This window comes from Pelecanus crispus, chromosome 11 (assembly GCF_030463565.1).
Source record: "Pelecanus crispus isolate bPelCri1 chromosome 11, bPelCri1.pri, whole genome shotgun sequence".
Classification (NCBI taxonomy): Eukaryota; Metazoa; Chordata; class Aves; order Pelecaniformes; family Pelecanidae; genus Pelecanus; species Pelecanus crispus.
In genome coordinates this window covers 1,016,768-1,036,131 of record NC_134653.1, presented here as the reverse complement: position 1 = coordinate 1,036,131, position 19,364 = coordinate 1,016,768, and positions in this window count along the sequence as shown.

The window sequence follows — 19,364 nt, the reverse complement described above, 5'->3', positions numbered from 1 at the left end:
TGTCAGCCTGCAGGCTGGGGGACCCCATTTCTGTGTGGTTTTACTGCCTCGCTGGAAGGGGGTGACTTGTGCGCCTTGGGGGACGGCGGACAGCGAGCTGGCAGGCTGTGGGATCAAACCCAGCGTAATTAAGGTGGGCAGAAGCTGCTCCAGGCAGTCCCCTGCCTGCATCCCTGCCTGCAGAGGGAAGCAGGTACCGGCTCCTGTTAAAGTTTCTGGCATTTCCAGAGCGCTCTTTGCACCTTGGGGTGAAACCCAAAGCTTTTGCAGTGCTTTGGTGGACCCCGGGGGAAGCAGAGCCGCCGGTCGCTGTGTCACCGGCCAGCTGCCCTGCGCGGGAGGGCACAGAGCCCCGTCGCGGGCTGGCTCGCAGCCGAAGCAGCAGCAAGGGCATGTTTCGCTGCACGGTTTCATACAAAGGTGGAGAGCGGCACAGACGCACAACGGGTCAGCTGCGGCTGTTTGGCTGTGCAGGACCTTGATTTAATTACGCCGATGGTTGCACTTGGCACCCAGCCTGACATGTGCAATCCCTGCCAGCTCGCTGTTACAGATCTCCAGAAGCGCGGTCTGCGGCTCCCTGCAGCCGTCGTCGTTCAGGCTGTGCCGCCAGGCTCGGGCTCCCCGCGCTTCCCAGCCCAGCACGGCCACGCGGTGCCGAGGAGGCTCGTCGCCTCCACCCTGGCACGGCCAGCAAAGCCCCGGTGGCGACTTGGTAGAGTTAGATTAATGGTTGGACTGGATGATCTTAAAGGTCTTTTCCAACCTAAAAGATTCTGTGATTCTAGGGGCTGACGTACTGGCAAAACTGCATCAGCTGGGATCGCTGATCCCGTGTGGGAGCTCCGGGGATGGTGCACGCACTTCTTGCACGCTAGAAGAGGTTTGCTATCTCGTGCGCTGGCGTGCGGAAACGTACCTAAGTGTGGCTGTAATGAAATGGCAGAAAAGTCTCAGCAGGCACGGGATGGTGGGAATGCCTGGCACCACCAAAAGCCGTCCCCCTGTACCCAGGCAGGGGGTGTGGGAAGCCCGGGAGAAGCGCGGTGGCACCGTGCCGCAGCTACCAGCCGCTGCCCCGGCGGCAAGGTGACAGCCCGCTGGCACGGCGGGGAAATGGAGCAGAGTCAGCCATAAATGGGGCACAATGAGGGCAGGCTGGGACACAGTAGCCGGGCTCATTACCGACGAGCTCTCTCGTCAGGTCCTGCTGCGTATTTATGTGTTTGTCCTGAGCTATGGGGAGTGCGAATCCCCCCTCTCCCGCAGCCAAGGCAGGCACAGGCACTGGCGGTGCCGCAGCCCGGGGCTCTGGGTGCCAGCGGCCGTGCAGGGCTGCACCGCTCCGGGCGTTTCCATCAGCAGCGTGGCCCCGTGGCTTCCCGGTGCCAGTGGGACCAAGCCCCGAGGTGACAGCCCTGCCCCATGTGTGGGGAGCAGGGCTGTGCCAGCCCATGTGGAAGCAGCCGTGGGGTGCAGAGGGCACCCCGAAGGGCACCGTCCGCAGCCGCAAGAGCCTTTCCCAACTGGGGGCACAGCGTCATCCGCGGAGAAAAGCAGCATTTGTGTTTCTCATCAGGTCCCTGAAGTAGCTTGCGCTGTGTTTCTGAGTCCTACACCTCTTCCCTGGTACTGGGATGCACTGGGAGGGAAATAGTGCAACTGGGAGCCCTGCCCTGGCCGGGAGACCTGTGCTGAGTTTGGAGGGACGTGTGTGCCCTGCCCCATGGCAGAGCACGGTGCTCCGGTCATGGTGAAAATGATCCTCAGCTCTGCCCGGAAGGCACTGGGGAGCTCAGCATGAAGTGAAAGCTTCCCGAGATGGTCCTGCCCCAGGGATTCGGCCATAAGCCAGGGAGGAGCCTCCTTTATTCTACATGTAGTTCTTGGGATTGACCCCCACCCCTGGGACAAGCCCATTGCTGAAAATGCCTTTTAGAAGCTCCGGTCACAGTCAAAATTAAATCAGAAAATGAACTATTACTCAAAGTGACTCGGAGTTGCTGAAGATTTATATGCTTTGGGCAGCTGGAGCTCCATTTGCCAGGATACCTGGGGAAGCCTCCGCCACTAGCCCACCGTGACCGTTTGCAATTTCACACCACTTTAAACTCGCTCTCATTGAGATTGGGGAGATGAAAAATGTCTTTATTAAGGGAAGTCACAGGTCCCTGATTGGCTGCTAAATGTGTTTTAATGTCAGCGGGGAGGGCAGGAAGGGGTGCGAGGAGGGGGAGCCACGTTGGTCATTGAGCTCCCAGGGGAGCCTGGCAGGGCACAGCAACTCCAGACAAAGGATTTCTCTTTGGTTTTCCTGCTGCTTTGACCATCTCGAGATGGTTGGCAGCATTTACTTTGGGCCAGCAAGGTGGCTTGTGAAGTCTCCGTCACCCAGGCATGGGAGGAGGTGCCCTGCGCTCCGCAGCTGATGTGCTGGGTTCAACAGCGAGCTGTAAAGCACGGGGATGACGGAAACAGCGCACGGCTCGGGTGTCCCCCCAGGACTCAGGTGTGCATCCCATCACCCATGCAATATTGCAGATATTCCTGCTCCCTTCTTTTGCGGCTCTGTGTGTTCCTTCTCCATAAATCCACAGTAGTCCCATTATAATGCTTCCTCCTGTTCCCCTGCCCCGGTACCTGTCCAGCTGCTCTGCAGGGAGGTCTCCCAGACCAAGGAGCACCCTTTTCTGCAGAGACAGCAGAGAACACCCCAGGCACTTGTTTGTTTCGCACTATCTTTCCATGTTAGAGCCTCTCCAGCTGCCGCGGTCCCGTTCTGCCCCAGCCCTGGCTGAGGCATGCCTTGCTGGTGCCGGTTCACCAACACCATGCTTACCGCACAGCAGGATATGGTATCAGTAGGAATACGAGTCTTTACTGGTGGGATCCAAACCAGGCAGGATGCAAATGCTTACAAAAGCCGTAAATGAGGAAAGGAAAACCTGCTTGGGAAGGCCTCGCTGGCGATGCTTCTCCTCGCTGTCACCCGATGTGATCGTAGGGATGCATCCAGAAGTGCTCGGGCTGTGTTAGCACGGAGAGCGAGCCCCCGGCTCTGGCGGACGGCTCTCAGCAGAGCATCTGCAGGGTCACTCCCCTGCGACTGTGCAATTGTGGGGGACGCCGCCCGTTTTGGCGAGCGCGTGCCTTTTGGCACAAGCCCTGGTGAGGATCGTGGGCTTGCTGGGCTGCTGTGCTCCCTCCGGACCTCCTGACGGTGCGATTCCTGGGGGCATCTCTTAACGAGTGACCCTGTGTCCACGGATACATGTATGCACACACGTGTGCAATGTGCTCTGATAATGTACTCAGTTAAACACACCATTATTTGTGCTCTTACAAATATGAGGGTCTCAGTGACCGATCTCCCTGGGCATCCCGCGACGGCTCCCGCCTTGAGCAGCCCCCATGCGTACGGCAGACGTGGAGCTGCGCGGGGAGGTGTTTGTGCTTCCCGCTGCTCTTGTTTCTCCAGCAGACCTTTGTGGGTATTCACTCCCTAATGATCTTTTATTCTTGCATTCGTATCTTTACTCCAGGAATCATGCACTAAACCTGGAGTGAAGTCAAGCACAGACCCTCCTCCCAGCTCATCCAGCTACACAGTTTACAAAAGGCTCTGTTATTATCCCCGTATCCACACTCTCTAACCCTGTAATTAGATGCTTAGGCTATGATTGCCCCATTGTCCGATGGATGGGTTTAATCATTCTTTTCTCCTACAGTGCCAATTTTGTTCCAATTAATTATTTCAGTTTGAACAGCAATAGCTGGTTGAGTTTAGAGAGAAATTAAAAGGGTAGAGAAGGATAATGAAGAGTGAGTTAACTAGGGAGAGACTGCAAACAGGGCTGTGCGTATCCCTGCTTCTCTTCCAGGCTCTCGCTTGCTCCCCGGAGAGCCTTCTGGGGCTGGAAAATGTTCTCCCTGGAAATGAGGATCCTGCGTGCCACAGGAGCGCTGCCTGGCTTCATCCCTGCATGGTTGGTTCGTTACTGGGTCTGACGGAAACCAGAGGGCATGCTCGCAGTCCAGCCCGGGAGGGACAGCGTTTCTCATTCGGGCTTTACTCAATGTGTCTTAAGCCCTGGTAGAGGCAGGGCAGGATTTGGCTCGTTGTGCCGCATACCTTCCGTTTTCCTAGCCAGCGAACACGCGTCCCAGTTCAGCCCCAGCTGAACAGGACCTGTAGCCGCTTCCCATGAGACTCTCCCGGGAAGCAGCCGCAGAGTGACGCGATGGACCAGGTGGGACCGGTGAAAGCAAAACAAGGTGCAAAAGAAAAAACAATGCCTGGTCCGGCATTTGCATGTCAGCACCTCCCGGGGAAGAGGAAAAGCTCTGTGTAGCCCTAGTTCCCGCCAGAGCCTGGATGGTTTTCAGAGCGGCATTGCTTTCCCCACGTGAGTAGATCCAGCCCGGGGCTGGAGGAGAAGCAGCAGGCTGGGAGCTGGGAGCTGGGAGCTGGTGGGACCCCGGAGCTTTCCCAGCCCTGCATCCCTCCCTGCCTGTTGAAGGCAACGGGCTGCCTGTCAGTGGCACTCGTGGCTCTGCCACGCCAGTGCTGTCAGCCGTGCAGCATGTTCGCAGCAATCTGCGGAGCAACATCTGGTGGTGTTCCTTCCCGCCCCAAAACATCTGGGCGCTTGGCTAGCTAACAGACACAAGCTGCCATGTGAGGGCCAGATGCACATCCCGCGCTCCTGCTTTAAAGTGCCATGGAAAATGGGACCGGGAAGGAGGGATGCTGTGCCCAGGGAGGCTCCGTTGCTCCGTTGTCCTGGCATCTCTCCTTTCCCCGAGGCTGTGACGGTGGGGCTGCGCTTTCGCCCTCCTGCCCAGCCAAAGCTGCTGCTGCAGCTGCGGTGGCGGAGGCAGCGCCTGGCAGGGCGGGAGCAGCGAGCGCAGGGCAGCTGCTGGCTGGGCACGGCAGCGAGGGCAGCAGCGTAATTTTGGATCTGTTCACGGCTCTCGGTGCAGCGTGAAGAACCACCCAGAGCCACAGCACCCCTGTAAGTCCATCTTAAACGCTTCTGGCCTCGGTTACTTTTAGACAGCCGTGTTTTCTCCGTTGGTATGGGCAGCAATTAACCCACGCCCAGCCCTGGGTTTAGTTTACCCAGCTCCAGCTCTGGCTCCCGGAACGGGAGGGGTTTTGCTTTCATGGTCGCTGGCTGGGAGAGAACCCCCCTCGGTTTGGGGTCTGCTCTCCGGCCTCGCCGGCCAGGGCAGGAGCTCGGCACCACCGTGGCTACCCAGCCCTGGAGCTCGGCCTCTCGCATGACCAGTGCTCGCCAGCTTTGTGTCCCACACCAAGCCCAAAGGCGTGGGCAGAGAGCCAGGGCACGCTCGGGGGTGCAGCTGGAGGGGGATCCACTGCGGCTGCTGTCATAGCCGGTGCTGGAGCCCCCCACGGGGAGGCAAGGCTCGGAGCAGCTTTCTCACCGTGCTAGACTGACCCCAAACGCTGCTGTAAGATACAGTAAATTACAGCCAACGGCAAACCGTGATCACCAAATCACTCATTAATTCGGTGGAATTACTGGCCGGCGCGGGAGCCGTTCTCAAGGTGATTTGGGATGCGACTGATTTGGGTTTTAAAAAAATTTAAAAAAAAAAAATTTTAAGGTTAGACAAGGTTTTGAAGGGAGAGGAAAAAAAATTAATGCCTTTCAGGAGCTACAAAAATGCTGCCTGTGCAATTCATGTATAATTCAATGAATTCCAGAGTAGTTTGAATATTTAAATTATGTATGATCAAAGCAATAAAGAAATCTGCATTTCCTCACTCCAAGCCCCCCAGACATAATGCTCCCAAGCGTCCCCTCCCCAAAAGGCAGCTCCTTGCTTCCGCACTCCCAGATCTATTGAGCCTCGTTGCTCCAAAGAAATTGAGTTCGACTGGAAAAATACGGCCGTCGAGTGCAGCCGCTGTGCTTTAATAAATCCGTGATGCATTGCATCTCCAGCCAGCGCCGTTGCCAGGGCGATGGTCAGCGCCACCGCCGCCGCCGCAGGGCAGGCCCGGAGCGGGGTGGTGGGCATGGCGCGGGGGCGAAGGAGCCCGGCGCTGCCTGCAGCGCTGCCCGGGGAAGCCAAGCTCCCGCGGGGCGATGGCGGCAGGCAGCCCAGCTCCCGCCGCCGGCGCGAGACGATGGAGGGGGCTCGTCCCCACCGCCGCCGCCTTTCTCGGGGTCTGCGGAACGGCGGCTCCGGCTTCGCTGCGCGTCCCCCTGCGCTTCTCCGTGGGCCCTGGGGGTGCTGGGCCCGTCCTCCAAGCCCCCATGGATGTGTCCGGCTCCTCTCCCAGCTCCTGCGCTCCCGGACCAGGATGCAGCAGCTCCCCTCCCCTGGCTACGGCCGTGGCCAACCAGGCCAGGAAAAAAGGAAAAAAAAACCCCAAAACCCCACAAAATGCTCCCTCTGCCCCCCCCGCCCCCTCTCCAGATGCTGTAAATTTTCATTAGTATTCTGTAATTTAATGATCTATTCCCAAGAGAAAATTAGTCTTTACAACAAAAAAATCCCTGTTAATTTAAGCATAATAGTAGGAGAGCAATGCGAGCGTTGGAGCCCCATCCTGCACCCCCCCGCTCCTCCCTCTCCACAGCCTTGCAAAGGGCAATTACGAGGGAGAATTTTAATAATACACTAAAGTCCATTTGAAATCTCCCGACGAAGACTGCGAAGAGGTTCCTGGGGGCAAGAAAAGCAATTTCCTCCCGAAACAAGAGGTTATTTTGGACCAGGCAAACGCACCAATTCCGCTGAAGGTTGATGCTGAAAGCCTGGGAGAGGCAGGAACGCAGCCGGCTTGCCGGGCGAGCCGTCAGTGGTCGGACTGGATGACCTTAAGGGTCTTTTCCAGCCTAAACGATTTTATGATTCTGTGACCAGTGCTCACCCGGACGGCAGCCGCCACCGAACCGTCCGGCTCTTAAAATGCCAGCGGGTGCCAGGGCCCTGCAGCGTGCTTTGCAGAGCTGCCCCGGGCAGCACGCCCCTCCGCCAGCCCAAACGCGGTCCCTGGGCGCCGTGCCGGCTCTCATCCGGAGGCGCCGCGGGTCGCTCCGTGCGGAGCCAAGGCTCCAGGCTCCGTGCCTGCCTGCCCCGCCGGCGCTGCCCGCCGCGGGACGGGGCCGGAGCGTCTCTGCCCCGCACGCTGGCCGTGCTCGTGCAGAGGCGGGTGTGTAAGTGCCGAGCGTCGGCCGGAAGCCGTCTCCTCTGCACATATTGAGATAGATGATGGTGGCTTTGCTCATTAGAGGCTGTGGCAAAGGGTAGGTGCTGGGAGTCTCCGTTCCGGGGAAGAGCTGCGAGGGGAGTTCATTAACTTGAAAAATGGTGTCCAGAGGGCTCATTTGTCTGATATCAGTTCGCTGTTTTTTCTAGTAATGTGGAAAACGAGGGAGGGGGATCTGTGCCTCTTCTCAGTGACCGACTCTTTGATTCACCCCTTCCTCATTCATGCCCTCTCTTTCAAATTGCCTTTGATACTGTTTATTTTCCGTAGGTCTTAAGCCTATCCACGTGGAACATAACCCTTTGCTCCCATGATACTGCGCTTACGGGACAGATCAGACGCTGCTGCACGTTTTTTTACCCTAGCACTATAGCGGTGCTTTCTAAGGGGCCCGTGATCCTACCCAGGTGAGTCCAGGGTGGTCCGAGAGCAAAGCCGGGGAGGATGGAGAAGGGGGTTTTTGGCTCTTCACCCATCTCAGCAGCCCAAGGCTGCCGGCGGCGGGCCAGGGAATCGCGGGGTTCGGGGCTTCACGCCCTGCCCGTCACAGCCTCCGCTCTCACCGTGGCGGATGCCACCGTCCGCCGCGGGCTCGGCACGGCACCCGTTGCACGGTGCTGCCGTACGGGCTGGCTCCCTGGTTTTCTGCAGGAGCCTGCTTTGCGTCCCCCCCGTCGCGTCCCCTCGTTCCCCCAGGTCACGGCAGGCGGCTGGCGGGCAGAGCCTGCTCCGAAACGTCGGACACGGCTGATCCCAGAGCTCTGGCACGACTGCGCGTGCAGGGAGCTGCCAGACGCTCTCCGCGTGGAGAGGCTCTAACGCCAGCTGCCCCCTGACTTGGCGATTTCCCTTGGTTTTCTGAGCAAATTTATGGTCGAAGGACACCCCGCCTTGCAAGGCGGCCACCCCCGAGCTGTGTGGATGCCGAATTCCCCGCAGGCACACAGCTGCCTTCCCTGGCAGAGGCAAGAGCCGCCGGCATGAGCCCCCCCGAGCCCCCCGGGCTGCAGCCGGGGCAGATCAGCATCCCTGCGAGGGGCTCGACGGCTCACGGGTGCAGATGCTCTCGCTCCAGCCGGCGTTGCAGGGCAGGCTCCTGGCGCGCCTCCCCCCGCCCCGCCTGCCACCAAACCGACAATTAATGCGAAGCGTTAACCGCCATCCCGTTAATTGCATCGAGCTATTAATAAAGGCAGAGTTGTCAAACCACAGCAGATATCTGCGGGGAAGCCTGGAGCAATCCGCTGCCAACGCGCGGCAGGTAACGAGGTCGCTTGCTCTCGGCGCACGCGGAGGGGCCGGCACGCTTTCACCGAGCTCCCGCGGCGAAGGCGAAGGCGAAGGCGAAGGCTCGGCCCCGGGAGGCTGCTGGGCCCCGGTCAGCCCTTCTGCCTGCCATCAAACGAGAGTTTAGCATCTCTGCTGACTGCCACAAATGTAAATAATGTTCTCGTCACAGCCAGCCGTTCCCCGAGATGTTGTTAAATTAGGAGGGAAATCTATTTCCTGGTTAAAAAAAAAAAAACAGGCGAGCGAACTCAGTGTTAAATATAGATATATGATATGTAAATGAATCTGACAACTGAGTGAATAAAAAATGAAGGTTTAAATTATTGAAGGGTAGGAGGAGATGGCGCACGCAAATAGCATTAATGTGGAAAGAGGCAGCTCTCTGAACAGGGAAAGAAGGTTTTTGAAACGTAATTATTTCTTTTAAGAAAAGGGCTACATATTAAATAAAAGCCAACAGAACCGGCACATGTTTATGTCAAAGGCCTTTCTTTCCATCCCGTCACTTTATTCTCCTGGCTTTTTTTTTTCTGCCCCCTGCAAAGCAATGAGAGAAATTGAAGGCTACTGAATATTTTAGCTTTAATTAAAATAAGATAAATTAAGTTTTGATTGCTACACGAGAACAAATGAGTCCCAGAGATGGCCGATCACAGGCTGCTATTGCGAGGGCTGGGAGAAGCTGGTCGCTAATTGATTTAGTGGGGACGGGGCTCTTCAGCCTTCAGAGCCGTTGCAATCACACCCTGGTTTATCACAACCCCCTGCAAACAACCGTGGCTTTCGGCACGTTTGCAGAGACAGCGCGGACTTCATTTAAACGGAAAAATACCTGCCTCAAGATTTTCGCCTGCCAGAAGGAGTTAATTACACTTAAAGTGCAAAGACGCTCCGGTTGCTTTTGCTCGTTTCACCCCGCGTTGCAGAGACCGCAGGGGCAGGAGTGAAAGGGAGCGTGGGGCCGGGCTGAGCATTAGCAGTTCAATATTGGAAACAGAAAACTAGCTGGTTATTCTGATCAGCAGTAAAGCTGACAAGGAATTCTGGCGGAATGGGCACTCTGCGAGCGCAGTAAATGTCTTCATTACCTTCCGTGCAGCTGTATTTATGCCTCTCTGACCCTCTTCAGGACTGACAGGGCAGGTTACGGGTTTCCTTTTCCTAATTCAGTGCATGATGGCTTGGGACGAGTTGTTAAAGCTATAGATCAAAATGTCATTTATTAGAAAAGTGCCTCCCTGGGGATTCTTATCCTTCGTTTATTATTTGTCGTGTGCTGACAATGTTCTCTGTTCTGTCTAATCTGTCTTTCTAGCTATTTATACAGCCCTCATCATGGCAGCACCTGAGTGCCTCCCATTGCTTAAAAAAATGATGTGATGTTTCCTGCTCCCTTCCCTGCTCCGCGAAGCCGGCGAGGGCTTCGGGATTTATGAAAAATGCATGGGATTTATTTTCCCATTCACTTCCGAGTTATCAGTGCGGTAGGGTCCACCCCGTCCCCCATGGCCCCAGTTGCCCGGCGGGGCGATGGCCAGGAGCTCTCCCCGCTGCCTGGGATGCTGCTGCCACGGGCGCTTTGGCGGTGGGTGCTGCCGCGGAGCAGAGACCCCCGGGTGGCCCTGGCATCCTCCCCATCACGTTGCTCTTCCCTGGCTTTAGCCCCTGCCTGATGCGGCCCAGGCAGGCAGAGGTGAGGGCAGGGGTGTTTCCAGCCCGCAGCGGGGGGAGCCCCGCTTTTTCCCCGCCCGGCCGGTGCCTCAGCGCGCATCCCGGCGGCACGCAGGAGCCATTTGCACGGACGTGCAGGCTACTCGGACAGGACACAGGAGCAGCTCCTGCACTTTAAATGATAAATCGCCCTGCACCGATATCAGGCACGCAAATCGCGTTCATCGCCGCAAACCATTTATGAGCCAAAATCTGTTGCAATAATTCTGCACAGCGACTGTTACCTCTTTTTGCAGATAATCTGAGAGCTCTGCAGGGGCTGGGTGTGCTGAATGGGTAGCGCAGTCTGTATCGCCCGGGCCAGTCCAGCGGGGTTTGTGCCTGCTGCATGAACCGATTAAAGCAATTCCTCCCCCCCACGGACAGCTTTTGCATTGGTGAAATGAGGAGGGAAGAGAATTCCTCCTTGGACGCCCCCCCCCCCATTTTCACCGTCAGCTTGAAGGATGCCATTCATTCTGCGTGTCCTCTCCTTAGTCTAACAAATGCCCTCAGTGGCTGTGGAAGCTGGAGGTGCACACGTAGCTCGCTGCCATAGACTGGCTCTAATTTGCTTAGGCAGCACAAAGCTCTCCTTAGGAGCTGCAAACGGCACTGACAATGCACTGACAAATTCTGCCGTGTTTGAGAGAGACGCTGATTTTGCCGTTAGACTTATTTGCAGGACTCCACAGCCCACCCCAGCAGCGCAGGCACCCTCCAGGCAGTGCCCGTCCCAGCCCTGCGCTGTCGCATCGCCCGCCCTCCCGCCTAGGTCAGGGCTGCCCGGCAGCGGCCTTGGTGGGCTCCGTGAAGTTTTTGGAAAAGCTCCCTTCTCGACTCTAGGAAGTCCTCCATAGGATTATCTATCTCACCTTTAAACGCTTTCCGCTACTTGAACCTTTACCCTTGGGAAGCTCTCCCTCGGTCAGTCTGGAAGGATGCTGCCCTTTTTACTTCTCCCGGTGGTATCCGTGTACCCATCAAAGGGGGTGTTTATCCAGCTGTGGGCAGCGGGGGAAAGCTAATAACTGCCTAACCCATGGCTACAATAGAGACTAAGCCCCGTCTAATGCTCTGCATGTATAAAACTCAGAGTTCATCACAGTCCTCGGGGGGTTGGGGGCTCACCTTCTGTTTCCCACAGTTTTTCCACCCACGGTCTGACACGGAGGGATCGGGCTTTCCCGGAGGATGGCCCCTCTCCTGCCTGACCTGTGGGCACGCGGCGGCAGCGCTTCTCTGCTTTCCGCCTGGATGGCTGCACAGAGTTTGGAGAGAGCGCGTCTCCTCCGAGCTGAGGCTCTGCTTGCTTCTGCCCAGGTGAGAGCTACTGCCGATCTCTTATGACCGACCTATTCCAGGGAGCACGGACGGGGACCGTGACGGGGCACCTCATGGGGCCAGCCCGGTGCTCGGCAGCCGTACAAGAACCCCCGAGTTTCCGTCTTTCTGTTCAAAGCACGTGCGCTTGCTGAGAACCCCTTCCCTGTCCTCGCCTGCCAGGACAGCCCAGGTCCCAGGCATCTGGTCCTGCCTCCCGGCTGCAGCCCCTCTCCGGGGGGTTCAGCTGGGCGCTGGTGGGACCGGTGGCCCTGGCTCTCGGCTCCCGTGGCTCCAGTGGCTCCCAGTCCATCCCAGTGCGGGTCCTTTCTTCCCCCCGGTTTGGCCGCCGTGTCTCCATGGCAACGCGCTCTCCCTGCCGCAGAGGCATCCTTGGCTCGCCACTTCCAGCCCCGCATTTGTATTCCCAGCCTTTGTCTCCTGCTCGGCGCTGGCAGCCGGCCAGGCCAGGCATCCATTTCAAAGCAGCCTTTGTTTTATTGGTGAAATAGCTGGGCAGAAATATATGTGATTTAATCGGGGTGAGAACACTTTGTTGCTTTGCTTTTCTTCTCCCCCCCAGCCAAAGGGCAGTTGCTCGGCGGAGCTGGCTGTACCTGCGCCGGGGGAAAAGCCCCGCGGACAGCAGATCGCCCTGCTAAGAGCCTGCGAAACGGGTCTGCACCAGCCGCAGTGTGTCGGACGGGCAGGAGCAAGCAGCGGGGAGACATTTTCTTTCTCACTACCTAGATTTTCACATCTGAAATTTTCTTTCACGGTCAGATGTGTCGTTTTCAGAGCAACCCTGTCCACGAGGTTCAGATCCAGCTGGATTTGCTGAACTGCAAAGCCCAGCAGCCGAGATCTCAGTCCCTGGGCAGGGGAAGCAGCTGCTTGGGGTGAAAGAGGAGCCCAAAGCCAGGCTCCTGCCCCCCGCTTACTGCTGCTTCCCTCCCGCGGCCGCCTGCTCCCACCGAGGCAGGCAGGGCTGGAGCCAGCTTGCTGGAGGGTGTGATCCGTTAATTGCAGTATCCGTCCTTGTTTCTAGGGGAGTTCAAGGCTTGGAAAATGTGATGATATTACACATCTGCTTAGTGTGCAAAGACACACACAAAAGTACGCACATGCACACGTAGGCATATTGATGCAGGTTTAGTGGAGACCTCGGTTTCCAGGCACTGTGGTCCCTGGCTCTGGCTGACCTGTTCCTTGGAGGTCCCTCCCCAGGGTGCGGGGAGGCAGCCAGGAGGGGACACAAAAGGGGGCCCCAAAAGAGGGCAATGGCGTGTCGTTGCTGAGGTCCTGGTGCTCCCCAGGGCCCCCCTGTACGCTCTCAGAGCATGAAGCGAGGCAGGAGGAAAAAGGAGAGGATTACTGGAGAACAGTGAAGACTTTGTTACAGGCAGAAGCAGAAGCTGCATATCTTAGCCTTGTCCAGAAATAAAATGTCTCCAGGAGCAGCCTGTCCTCTGATAAAAGTGTCCTTGGAAGGCGGTAGGAGCTGGGCAGCCGGTCCCGTGACGGCGGCTGCGAGGAGTTTATCCGGCAGCAGGAGGAGGAGGAGGAAGGCTTCCAGCCCCGGGAGGACCCAGAGGAGTGTCCAGGAGCGCGGGGCCAGCGCTGGGCACGGCGGCTGGAGCACTGCGGGGGGGCTGCCGGGGAAAAACAAGAGCAGCTTATTTAAAAAAAGCCCAAGTGAAAAAAACCCAGCCCTTTGTAAGAGACGTAAATGAAAACAGACGAAAATGAATGAAATACTTGGGATATACTCTGCCATTTTTGTCAAGTCAACACAGATTTGGAATGAATGAGATTCATGCACAGCACATCTGGTGACAGGGAAGGGAGAGATGCAAGTGTCAGTCCAGAGCAGCAGACCCCGAGTCTCTCCTCTATTATCAGAACAATTCTGGAGCCTGTTTATGCTGTGAATCTCTGCTGCCCTGCAGTGATATGTGGACATACCAAATAACTCTATTTCCGGGTGTGTTTAGGAGCAATTTAAAAAATCAAGACTTTAAAATTAGCGTTCTTTGAAAATGAATCTCCAGACAACTTGTGTCCTCAGCTGATGTGCACAAAATCAGTAGCATGATGCAGCTTTTTAATGCATTGGATGCCTGGAGCAAAACATCTCTCCTGCCCAGGAGGAAGTGGGGAGATTTGCAAATGCCTGATGTATACAGTACAGCGTTCAGGCCCACCAAGCATTTAGGTTTGATTTCTTGGCTACGAATCAAAATACCAGACCAGCTGCAGGGGAACAGCTAGCTCTGGCCAAAGCTCACGCCGTCACGTGAGTCTTCTGCCCTGCTGCCACGGGGCACGGGTGGGCAGGGACCAGCCTTGGGCCACGCCGGCCGCGGCCCGGCGGCTGCTGAGCGCTGCTGCAGCTGGGCGTGGGCATGAAGCTCTTGGCCGCCAAGGTCTCGCAGGAAAGACTTTTCATCTTGCTAAACCTCCGACGGTCTTCTAAGTAATATACTGCATCATCACGGGGAGAGATAAACCACTCCAGCACCGCGGTTCCCGTGACACGTCTCACTGGAGTCATGGTGTCAGCCTAGATGCGTCTCCTACGTCCCAGCTTGCGAAATCGCACGCTATCCAGCTCTGCCTATGAATAATCGAAGGGAATGCTGCGTGCTCGTCCTCTCGGGCCAGTCCCCGAGTACACCGGGGAGCAGGGCCGTGCCCCCGCAGGATCAGGGCAGCTCAGCTCTTCGGTAGCCCAAACTGCCCCCAAGTGACCGTCAGAGAGGCTGTGTGGCTACTTCCCCGAGCAGACGTGCAAAGCAGGCTTGGTTTGGCTTCCAGCCGAAGTCTCACCCGGGACTGCCCATCTTTTTCAAAGCAGAAGGAGAAGAGCCTGTCTCTGACAGAGGGGAAGCCGTGCTGCTGCTGGCTGGACTGCTCTGACAGGGCAGTGGGTCTGAAAATGAGAAGTCAGGAAGGCGGCAGGGCAGTGGTGAGCCATCAGGTAGCCCGTGCAGGTGTGGCCCATTTCTTAATGATGGCCAAGACAAATCCAGGGTCTGAAGGTCTTCTTTAAAGGGAAGCCTGAGAAAAATCTTAATTCTCAGTAAGTCAGTGTTACACCAACCAAGGGCTCTGCTGGCCAGTTGGTGGCTTATCACCCATCTTCAAAAAGCAGCCAGCCAGCCACATTTCACGTCTCTGGTCCATCAGCCTGCCAGGTACCAAAGTCTGGGCCACGGGGTCTGGGTGTCTTGGCTTGCTTTCCCTTGCTGATCTGGAGACGTGTGCTGGGCTGGGACTGCGGCTCGCGGCTCCGTGCCGGAGCGATGCTGGCCGTCGCCGCGGTCCTGCCACGGAGGCGGTGGCTGTGCAGGCAGCCCTGCCCACGCCGCGGCAGGCAGCACACCGCAAACAGGGCTGCGGGCGGCGGGGACAAACCTGGAAAAGCTAATTGGAACAGGTAATTAACATGTGGGATTTTTTTCCCCCAAATTCCCAGATACGTATTTATAAATGTTTTCAAGGGAAAGAAAAGCATAGCAGAGCAACTACACCTCAGCAGAGCTACTGATACGCGTATGTATGTCTGGAACAGGGAGCCATTTTACAGAGCCAGCGGTGAGCCAGTTCGTATGTATAAATAACCGTACAGTGCTACTTCTGGGAGCATCTGTTTATCATTCCAGATACTGTAAGTGATTGCGTTTATTCATTGCAGCCTGTGGTACGGTGCATCCTCTCACCCCAAAGCTTCACAGCTAATCCTACCTGCTGTGGAAGATGCACAATATCAGGTCATTGCTGGACTGATTAATAAATAATAATTAGGTAAATTAAAGCAGCTTCTTTAGGCTAACATGCTGCCCTTAAAGAATTGTCTCAGTCTCTGACTAGGTAAGGAATTGACTGGCTGGCATGCAGAAGCACAATGCAAAAATCTTGCCTTTCATTTGATGGCCAAAACCAACTCACACCTCAGGCACTGTCACCGGGAGGTGGGAAAAGCCCCTCTGGATTTGTACAGATGGGAAGAAGCAAACCCAGGTCAGCAGGACCAGAGCCTAGATTTGGCATAGACCTGAGGGTTGAAGTCACTTTTCCTAAAGCTTAAATTTGTTTGCATGCCTCCTGCTTGGAAAGGTGACTAGAGAAAGTTATTTTGATTATATAACAGAGGAAATAAGCTATATAGTAAATATTTAAGTCACATTTTAGGATTTTTTGCCCTTCAGTACACGCTGTGACCTTTACAAACATTAACGAATTAAGGTGCATCGTGTGTTTATGAACTGTTGTTGACTAGGACCACGCACGGCTGGGAGAAACGGGAGCACAGGAGTTCAGAGTCGCACAGGAAGATCACGGCAGGTGCCAGCATGGCCCAGGCACGACAACAGCTGGAAGTGCCTCCCTGGCAGCACCGGCTCTTTGCATGAGGACACTTCCCCACCTGGAGACAGTCCCAGGAGGTAACAAGTGCCAGAGCTCATGCTGTGGTCTATGGTGCTGCTCAATAACGTGCGTCCCGGCCCCATTTTATTCTTTGTAATTAGGAAATTCAGCAGATTGATCGCTTTCTGAAGCCCAAACCAGAGAGCGTTGCTGGCACAAAAAGAAAAAGTCTGTGGCAGAGTAGAAATCATTTGTGCTATTGTCAGCAAGAAGCGCAAAAGAAATAGGTGAAATCTTCTGTTAATCTGGTACCGTGTTGAGAAAGGGCAGTTGTTGAGCTAGACGATCAATAAGCATTGATTACAAAGAGGCTTACTCCTGTTAAACATGACAGAGGACAGAATAAATATACATAAACAACAGCGCCTGGCCAGGCAGGGCGTGCGTCCCGCCGGGGCGAAGGCGAGAGCTGCCCGGCTGCGGGCGCAGCGCATGCGCGGTCTTTGCCGCAGGGCAGCGCGGCCTCCTGCATCGGCCCTTGAGGGTCTTTCCATGTCGGTGACGGCTCCGGTACTCCAGTCACTCCCGTCCCTCTCCCGTGGCTCCAGCGGTTTCTCTGGAGAACTGGCTCGCGTCTCTCTTGCCAGTTCACCAGCCGGGATTAATCCTGGCAGAAGGGCCTGCGCTCTGCTGCGGGTGCAGCTGGTGGGTTGATGGCGGGGAAAGACGTTTCCTCCATGAACGCCTGTGTTTGTAGGAGTCCATGGCAAATTATTGGGACTGGAGGGTGAGAAGAAGGGGGGGAGCGCTTTTCCCTGCACGCGTCGTCCATGTCTTCTTGCTGGTGGTGAAGGACAGTGGTTTGTAGCTCTGTGGGCTCTGCGAATAGTGCCCCGCTGCTTTCTGAAATTGTCTTTTTGTTTAGCAAAAACCTAGAAACAAGCCAGAAAGAACCACGCCTGTGAAAGAGATGCCAGCACACGCTGACCCGGCAGACTCTGCACGGGCAAAATGCGCTGAGCCGGCCGCCGCGGCAGGGGATGGCTGGGGGCACGGTGGTCCGGCCCCACCGCTGCCGCGGCGTCTTGAGGGGAACCTTCAGAGTCGGGGGAAAAATCTCCTACCAGCCTCCATGAGCAATGTGGAGCAGGCCGTATTCGCTAACGCCTGAGCAGTGCGGAGCGGAGGGACTGGCAGAAAGGGAAAGACGCAATGAGCCCGTCGGTGCGATTTTCTTTCGAAGTGCAATGCAGCCCTGGTAAATAAATAAAGATTGGAAACGTCTATTGCACTGCACCACTTAAGAGACCGGGGATGTGAGGACGGCGTAATTGGCTGGATGCAGAGTGAAATCCAGGCTCAGCGATTCCATTTTGCGGTTGGCAGCCTTCCCAAACGCAGATCAGGGAGAGCAAGTTGGACTAGCTTTAAAACACAGGGAAATTCTTTATCTTTTATAATTTTTCGCTGATTTAAAGGGTAGGATTAAATTCTCATTTAATAACCCCAAGTGCCTGCTCTCCCCTGCTCTGATCGCTCTGTGTAACGGTGATAATGCTGGAAAGGCGCTGGGAGCCTGGAGGCAAGGCAGTGAATTTTCTTCTCCTGAGCACCGATCTAACGATTGTTTGCTGCTGCAGCCTGCGAAATAGGCACCGACTGTTTAATCATGAGCCTTAGCACAAGATCTTGCTAGCCGTTTTCCAGGTCTGTTTGGAAGGCAAGCCGACCGCTTTCTGCTAGCAGCTTCCAGCTCTGCCATTTGCATTTTTTCCTCCTAATTACAGATTCTACAGAGACTCCAATGTTCCTCGCTAACGTAAATAGTCCGGTTGACTTAACTGAGCGACTCGTGGGCAGGCATTGTTTTTATGAGTAAGCACTGCCTGTTCAGTACCTTTCTATCGGCACCTCTTACCATCGGCTGAGCTATTTTTAAATAGCTCTAAAAACGCATCCTGTAAATAAAGCCTCTACAATGAACAAGGAGAGGAGCCTCCTAGCAGAGTAACACACAGAGCCTCTGTGTTAACGAGAAGACTGTTTTCCCTTGTCTGTCAGATCAGCTCATTTAGATTATTTAAGTCAAGTGCAATTTCGAAAACACTCTGTTTTGCTCGTGACAGCGTCTTCATTCTGTATAATGACGCTGAATGTTACAAGCGGCAAAGGGTTATTGACGGCAAATTCTCCACATTCCCAGGCCTGCGCTTCTCGCGCCGCCTTATAAAAGCAGCTCCTTGCTTTATTTTCCCCAGACATTAAGCAGAAAGTATTTTCTAACATGTCGGCTTTCCAACTCCACGCTGAAGCCTTCATTTTGCGTGAAGCCTTGACAGCAAACTGCAGATAAAGGGGAAGGGTGGAGGGGATGGGAAACGCTGAAATGGCGCCAGCTAGGTTTTTAACTATTTTTAGTCAGTACATTTCTCCGTCTCCTGCAGTTTATTCTCTCGCTCCAATTACATGAAAATCCTAATTAAAAAGTTAACGGGGATCTGAAGATGGGAGGACCCACGCGCGTGCCAGGCTGGCAGGGTGCAGATGGTGGCTGCTGTTGCTGGGAAAAGATATTTGGGGATCACTGCCCAGAAGGGCATGTTTACCGAGTGGTGAAAATGTAACAGCACAGATCCATCTTTGGCAGCTGCCTGAACACAGGGCAGGTTGTTTGCCCTTGAATAGTTGTTTCCATTATTTCTAATGTCATGTACGACCATAGTGCTGTGGAGCCATTCAAATGCACAACAGAAAAGTGGCTGACAGTCTCACCGCAGTGCTAACAACACAAAGTACAACGCTTCCCAAATCCCAAACCTCTGCTGTTTTGCTTAGACCAGAGCAGTCAGACCGGGGCAGCAGCGGAGCCCGCATCTGCGCTGGGAGACGTGCCGGCCGGTGCAGGAAGGGTCTCCCCTGCACAGGGAGCCTTCGCTTCCGTCCCTTTCCAGCAGCAGGGTCAACCCCCGGCTCGTTGCAAGCAGTGGGGCTTTTCCCTGTGATCCCTACACAGCACAGCTCCTCCGCTCGTCCTCCCGCTCCCGGCACGGGGAAGGGGTACAGGCAGGCCAGGATGGCAGCTGATGCACTGGCCAGAGCCCGGCTTCAGCCACCAGACATGGGAGAGACCAGGAGCCACAGCTTCCAGACACCTCCCACCCCTCCGGGGACAGGGAGGGGGGATGGATGGAAGGCTCCAGCAGGCCAGCTGGCAAACATCTCCCGACCGAGTAATCCTTTAGCACAGCAAAATGTGCCCGGGGTGTTAGCCTGGGCGGACGTTAGGTGATGCCTGTCAGCGCGCTGTAATGCACGTGAACGCTTCGCCTTCCTAAGGGCAGCAGTGACAGGGTGTGGAGCACGGGTCGCTGGTGGCGTTAACCGGATCCCTCCCTGTGTGCGGAACCCGGAGCACTCCTTCCCC